At 40.3% G+C, this 6,714-nt stretch overlaps 1 long non-coding RNA gene across 1 annotated transcript; it reads right to left on the bottom strand.

Moving 5' to 3' along the window:
* Positions 1-5,735: 5,735 nt before the first annotated feature.
* On the bottom strand, positions 5,736-6,212 carry LOC114548848 (uncharacterized). Its single transcript, XR_003691437.1, has 2 exons — positions 6,153-6,212; positions 5,736-5,838 (listed from the first exon to the last, which is right to left on the bottom strand). It is a non-coding gene; the product is annotated as an uncharacterized LOC114548848 (long non-coding RNA).
* Between the last annotated feature and the right edge of the window lie 502 nt (positions 6,213-6,714).

Raw genomic sequence — 6,714 nt, 5'->3', positions numbered from 1 at the left:
TGAAGGAGAAAAACTCATGGTTGTGTCTGATTTTAAATACCTTGGTATCATTTTAGACTCTAATTTAACTTTTAAAAAGCGTGTTAAAAAGGTGGCTAATACCATCAGATATAATCTGGCTAACTTTAGACACATAAGGCCATATCTAACCACAGAGGCAGCCAAACGTTTTATGCATGCCATGATCTTTTCCCACATATCATACTGTATCACAAGCTGGTCCCAAGCAAACATGACAACTCTTAAACCAATAGAAACTCTTTATAAGCAAACTTTAAAAACAATAGATCAAAACCTATCAGCTATCACGTCATATCACTACTAAATACAACTTATTTAATTTTGGCAGTTTTTTACATTATCTAGATGCCTGCCTAATTTTCAAAATATTGCATGGGTTTGCACCACCACCACTGAGTGAATGAATATAACAGAAGAACAGCAGTGGCAGGGCAACTAGGGCAGCCACCAGGGAGACTCTGTGTTGTACACTATAGACGTAGTAAGTTCTCAGTACGGCCTCTAATTATTGGAACTGCCTTCCTAGTGAACTCAGAGAAAGCACCAGCTATCTATTATTAAAAACCACACTCAAGAGATGGATTAAAAACAATCAAAACTGCAATCATCAATTAGCCTGGGTAAACCGTAAACCCTGACGAACTTCCCGCAAATTTGCTCTGTAAGTCAGTCTGGCGAAGAGCCCATTCAAACCCATTTCTAATATCCACAAAATTGAGGCACCAATCACAACCGTTGAGGCGGCTTTACACCAATCACAAGTGGGCTTTTACGTGATTTACGATTGCGCAGCGACAGCGAGCAGCTTTTTGTTTACATTCAACATGACGGCTACGAAGCTGTGTGTCAGTACCATAGACAGTATATAATGGACCAATAGACCCGTTGCTCTGGTCTGAGACCAGTGAAGGATATTAGAAGCACTTTTCCGTGATCTCTTGCTTTACTGAGCAGCCTCCAACTGAGAGAATGTGACGTGAGCAACGTGTCTGAAAGTGTGAAGTCTTCTGGTAGCTGTGCCGAGAGAAATCTCAATCATTCCCAATCTTACAGAGACGGAGAGCGTAGGTATATGTAAGGAGATAACATGGGTACAGGCTAATTATTGCTAACTAACATGCTAGTTAACACTAGTAATTAAACCTAAACAGGTCATGTAAGTCCAAACTGTTCATGTAGCTTCTCCTGTACTATACGGTAATTCCTCTACTGTGCAACAGTAAGTCTCGTGGTTATGACCCAATCGTTAGCTTATTTTTATAAAAGCGTTTGCTACGGAGCCATAACGTGAGGTACAAGGTAATGGAGCTTTTATACGTTGTCATGTTTCTTTAGAACTAAACAACGGACAAATAGTCTTTAAACGCTTCAGATATAAAGTTATTCGCTGTCAAAGTGACGTAAAAAAATGGCGGTCAGTGGAATGCTAACAAGAGGTGATCGCTTTGTAGCAACAAAATGGCGTCATCGATGGCTCGAGTCCTGAAGCAAAGCTTACCCCCTTGGTCAGTACCCAATCCGTTCCACTGGCACGATCCGTTCTGTGCATGTGCATGATGACACGTATGCCATGACGTGTCGCAGATGATAATAGAGAGCCAAAGTCCCGCCCCCTTCTACTTCCGGCCAATGGGACCTTATCTTTCAAAAAGTATGAACTAGAGTCAATGGAGAGATAATTATTTTTGATCCAGTTTGAATTGAGCCATGGATTACACATCTGATGTTAAATCAATTTAAAACATTATTTTCCAACCAAGAAAGTCTCCGTTTATTGTTAAACTATTGAAGTATAAGACTGTGAAAATACGTAATTAGAAAGACTACAAACTTCATGGGTGACGTCTCTCTGAAGCTACGATGTCTGTGTGTATCGTGCATCGATGTTACGTTACTCTGATGAGCAGAGGATCTCGCTCGTTCTTTTTGCTTCTCTGCTGAAAACTCTTCACTGGATAAAACACAGCAGTTAAGATAACGTTACATGTGTTGTGGAACAGAGCTAAGCTAGCTAGCTAGCGAGCAAGCCAAGCATCAAGCTAGCTAGGTGGCGTGATTGTGTGAGACGGGAGATGTAGTCCACTGAGCTGTTTCACACTAAACTAAGCGGTACTACGACAAACCTCGGCTAACTGAGACTTTTTCGGTTGAAAACTTATGTTTTAAATTGACGAACATCATATTTGTAATCCATGGCTCAATTCAAACGGGATAAAAAAATGATTTGCCTCTCCCGCTCATTACCGTTCATATTTTTCCGAGGTCCCGTGAGGTCCACCGGAAGGGGGGCTTCGCTCTCTATACTGTTTTACGACCTGCCCGATCTGTTCCAAGCATTGACATATATATAATGGACCAACAGAGCCCATTGCTCTGGACGGAGACCAGTGAAGGCTATTAGAAGCACTTTTCCGGTGATGGCCAGCTTTACTGAGCGATACAACGTAAATGTGACGTGAGCAACGTGTCTGAAAGTGTGAAGTCTTCTGGTAGCTGTGCCGAGAGAAATCTCAATCATTCCCAATCTTACAGAGACGGAGAGCGTAGGTATATGTAAGGAGATAACATGGACACAGGCTAATTACTGGAGCCTTTTATACATTGTTGTGTTTCTTTAGAACTAAACAACGGACAAATAGTCTTTAAACGCTTCAGATGTAAAGTTATTTGTCTGTCAGGTGACGTAAAAAAATAATGGCGGTCAGCGGAATGCTAACAGGAGGTGATGGCCAGTTAGCAACAAAATGGCGCCATGATGGCTCGAGTTCTGAAGCGAAGCTTACCCCCTTGGTTCCACGCTAGCCTCCACGGGATGCAAAATTACGAATCCCACTATGGCCACGCCAAGACCCGCCCTACGAAGCAGCTTGATTGGTTGGGTTTAGGCATTTCACCTCGAGTGGTTAAGGTTAGGGTTAGGGGATTGGTCAGGTGATAGGACCTGTACATGTAAGCATGGACGCCTGGCCAATAGTAGTGTGTGAACGCTATTGAAGGCGGGTCTTGGCCACGGGATAGCTAACAGCTAATTTGGCTAACCGCTAGCCGACAGCCTAAAATAACGCATCGCAGAACGGATCGTGCAGGCAGAATGGACAGCTAGATTCAGTCTAAAATAACGTTAAGTCAAACATAACGGGAAAAGCAGCTACAGCAAAATTAAGACTTTACAGTAACAATAAAGACAAGTATTGAGTGATTGTATTTTAAATGAGCACAAGTAAAGTAGAACTGACGTAACTGCTGTTATATATGTTAACGTTTTGTTTTGAAGTTTTATTTTGAGGGTCTTTTAAAGTTTACATGCTGTCTCAGCTAGCGGTTAGCTAAATTAGCTGTTAGCTAAACTAACATTAGCTTAACTGTGGAGGCTAACGGCAGACCGCTACAATCAGCTAGCGGTTAGCGAATTAGCTATTAGCTAAACTAACGTTAGCTTCCGGTGGAGGCTAACGGCAGACCGCTATAATCACCTAGCGGTCCGCGTTAGCTATTAGCTAAACCAGCGTTAGCTGAGGCTAGCGTGGGAACAGATTGGGTAGTGTCGTAAATCCGTATTACCACAGCGCGTCATGCGCAGAACGGATCGTGCAGGTGGAACGGATCGGGTACTGACGGCGTGCTTCACGTGCTCGGCCATGACCGGCGACGCAGGAAAAGGTCTGACGTGCGATTTCATGCCGGTCAACGCTACAATTAACTGACAACAGAAGTTGTGCGCTCTCTTTTTCCTTTCTGTCATCTTTTCCGCCGTGTGTGTCGCGGTGTGTCGACGCTATTCTCGCACATGTAGGGAACCTGGTGAGTTAACCTGCAACATGTCAGCTGTTTGGACATTCTTCAGCATGTGTGCAGAAGATGACAAGTTTACAATATGCAACACCTGCAAGGAGACAGTAGGGCGTGGAGAGACCACACCAAAAACCCCTAATCACATTTTTTTAGTTGGATATTGATGTGAAAAGCGTCACATCAGTTGGTCTGATTGGTTGAAGGACTATCTTATACTTTGGAAATGATATGTCAATGAACCTTTCCCAGACCCCCTCTCAGTTACAACTGAGAAGGGTCTGGTGTCAAACAGGCTAATCATCAATAGCTGGTTTACCTCATCATATGTACTGCCCTTTTTTGTATTGTATTTATTTTTTTGTCCCTCTCTCCATTCTCTTCTTTCTTAATTTGCTTTCTATCTTTCTTGAATTCTTTTTTATTAATGTAATATGATGATGTGTTAACCTTCCAAGGGACTACAGATGAAAATTTGCTTTTTTGCTAACTCTGGCACATTTACATTTTGAGTGTAAACAAAAAATGTCAATTGATGTGCATTGTCTCTTTCAAATAAAATTCTGCTAATATCTCCACGCTAGCTGTTTGAAGGGGATCAGACCAAAGAGGAAAAGAGGAACAGTTGAAGTTACATCTGTGACATGTTATGGATCAGACTGGAGAGAAAGAATGTTTCCTGTCTGCTGCTTTTTTCTTTACACACCTTGATCAAATAATTCTCTCCGGATTATTTGTAATTATTTGATTTTACTGTAAATGTGTTGAATGAATGTCTCCATACTGGGATTAGATTATGGATGGATGGATTATGTTGTCAGTGTATTTATTGGTTATCTTCCTACTGTCTCAACACTTGAAGCTTTAAATTAAAGATTATGTTTACATAAAGTCTGATCTGTGCTTTTGTCTCTCCTTGATCATCATAACTCCCTGTAACAGGTTCATCACATTAAAGGTCTGGAACAACAGAACACATCCAGTCTTGGTGATAGGTCTAGTAACTACACACACATTTTAGATTCTCATTATTTCATCTCCTTCTCTCTCCTCCTCACTACTCTATCCTTACTTTTCTCTCCTCTAATCCTCCTTACCTTCCTTTTCTCCTTCTATTGTTTTTTTTTTTTTTATAATCAAAGTTTTTATTGTTTTTCCATGTGAGAAACACACCACATTTAACGGCACTAAACACACTATACAGCAATCTGAGATTGAATTAGCTTGATAATAATATTAACTATGGGGCACAAAAACGGGTCTGAGTAACCTGACTCCGCCAGATAGATTGCCGCATTTGCTCGGATCTGCGAGTGGAAAACTGGAGCTCATGAGATCAGGGGACGGTCTCACGAGGCTAGGGTCTGAGGTCTTCTGCAAGACATTTTTTTTTTTCTATTTGAATCCTATTTCCTGCATTTCTACAAACATTTAGGGGACTATGATGAAAGAAAATCCAGGAAATAAATAAATTGATCATAATGATAAATTATTCCAGAAAGAATAGTAGGCCTAGCAATTAACTATGTATAAGGAAAATATGTATTGTTTAATATAGGGGCCCGTCGCCAAGACTTGAGAGAATCAATATTTATTTATTTATTTTCAAGTATAACCCCTTGAGATGCACCATCTCATTTTCGAGGGGGTCCTTTAAGATACAACCAACATCAAGATGGAGAATCATAATTAAAGTAAATACAACACAAGACAATAACAAACATTTAGATACAACAACATTCACATTCATATACACGCACTCACTAACAATGCTCCCACAAACCTAATCCTTCCCTTTAGCCCATACCATAATCAAAGTCCATCAGTGAGCCATCTCCCGTGCAAATACAGAAACAAATCATTTAATGGGGTCAAAGATGTTCACAATTTGAAATTGTGTGAGTGTGTGAGTGTGTCTGTGTACATGTAGCCGGTCTGGCCTGACACTCCCTCAATTTCAGTATGCGTAGTAATGGACGACAGACATCTTCTGCTTTGCCAGTTGAACGGGGGTTTTATTTTGCATACCTGTGTACAACACACAATTAAATCAGTACAGCAGCTCTGGGTTCCTACGCATATAGCACACCTCTCCTCACCATAGCGTACCGCTACTGACAAACACGTGCAGTGTTCTTATTAAAATAATGTAACAAAATACCATTTCAATGTGATCGTTATAGTCAAAATGTCATTATAAAATCAAAACCATTTCCCCCACATACCAACGGCAATTTTTATATTTCATTAATAAATGTAGAATTTAAACATGAACAAACAAAAAAACTATATGTATAAATATAACATTTTCATCACAAAAAAAAAAGGGGAGTACCACATACCTGTGTACAACACACAATTAAATCAGTACAGCAGCTCTGGGTTCCTACACGCACATAGCATACCTTTAAATGAGAGGAGAAAAGAACCAGCGCATAAGAATCCTGCGTGTGCTCTTCATTAAGCTAGCCTGAGAGAAGTGAGCTAGCATCTCACAAAAAGTGCGTACACAATAAAACTGTATGTACATTTCAAACAAATATCACCATGACAATGAACAAAGCTAGTGACAGTTAAAGTATGGTAAGAACTTCTACTTGAAATGGTTTTAACATGTTTTAAGTCACTTTGAACCAGAGCGCTCAGATTGTCTTACCTCTCCTCACCATAGCGTACCGCTACTGAGGAGAATACAGGAAGTGACATCACTAACAGGCAACTGGTCACACCGCCAGAATAAAAATTAACAAAATAAAAGCTCCCCAAAATAAATACACACAAAACCAGATTTATATGAAAATAAATAACAAAATATCAAACAAACATGGATTTTTGGTGAAATATAACAGTTAGAACACATCGGTTTACATCCACCCTCCTAGATTTCACCAAAATTCAACCATA

The sequence above is a fragment of the Perca flavescens genome, chromosome 2, assembly GCF_004354835.1.
Source record: "Perca flavescens isolate YP-PL-M2 chromosome 2, PFLA_1.0, whole genome shotgun sequence".
In the NCBI taxonomy this organism is placed as follows: domain Eukaryota; kingdom Metazoa; phylum Chordata; class Actinopteri; order Perciformes; family Percidae; genus Perca; species Perca flavescens.
This window is presented reverse-complemented; position numbering and strand designations above follow the sequence as displayed.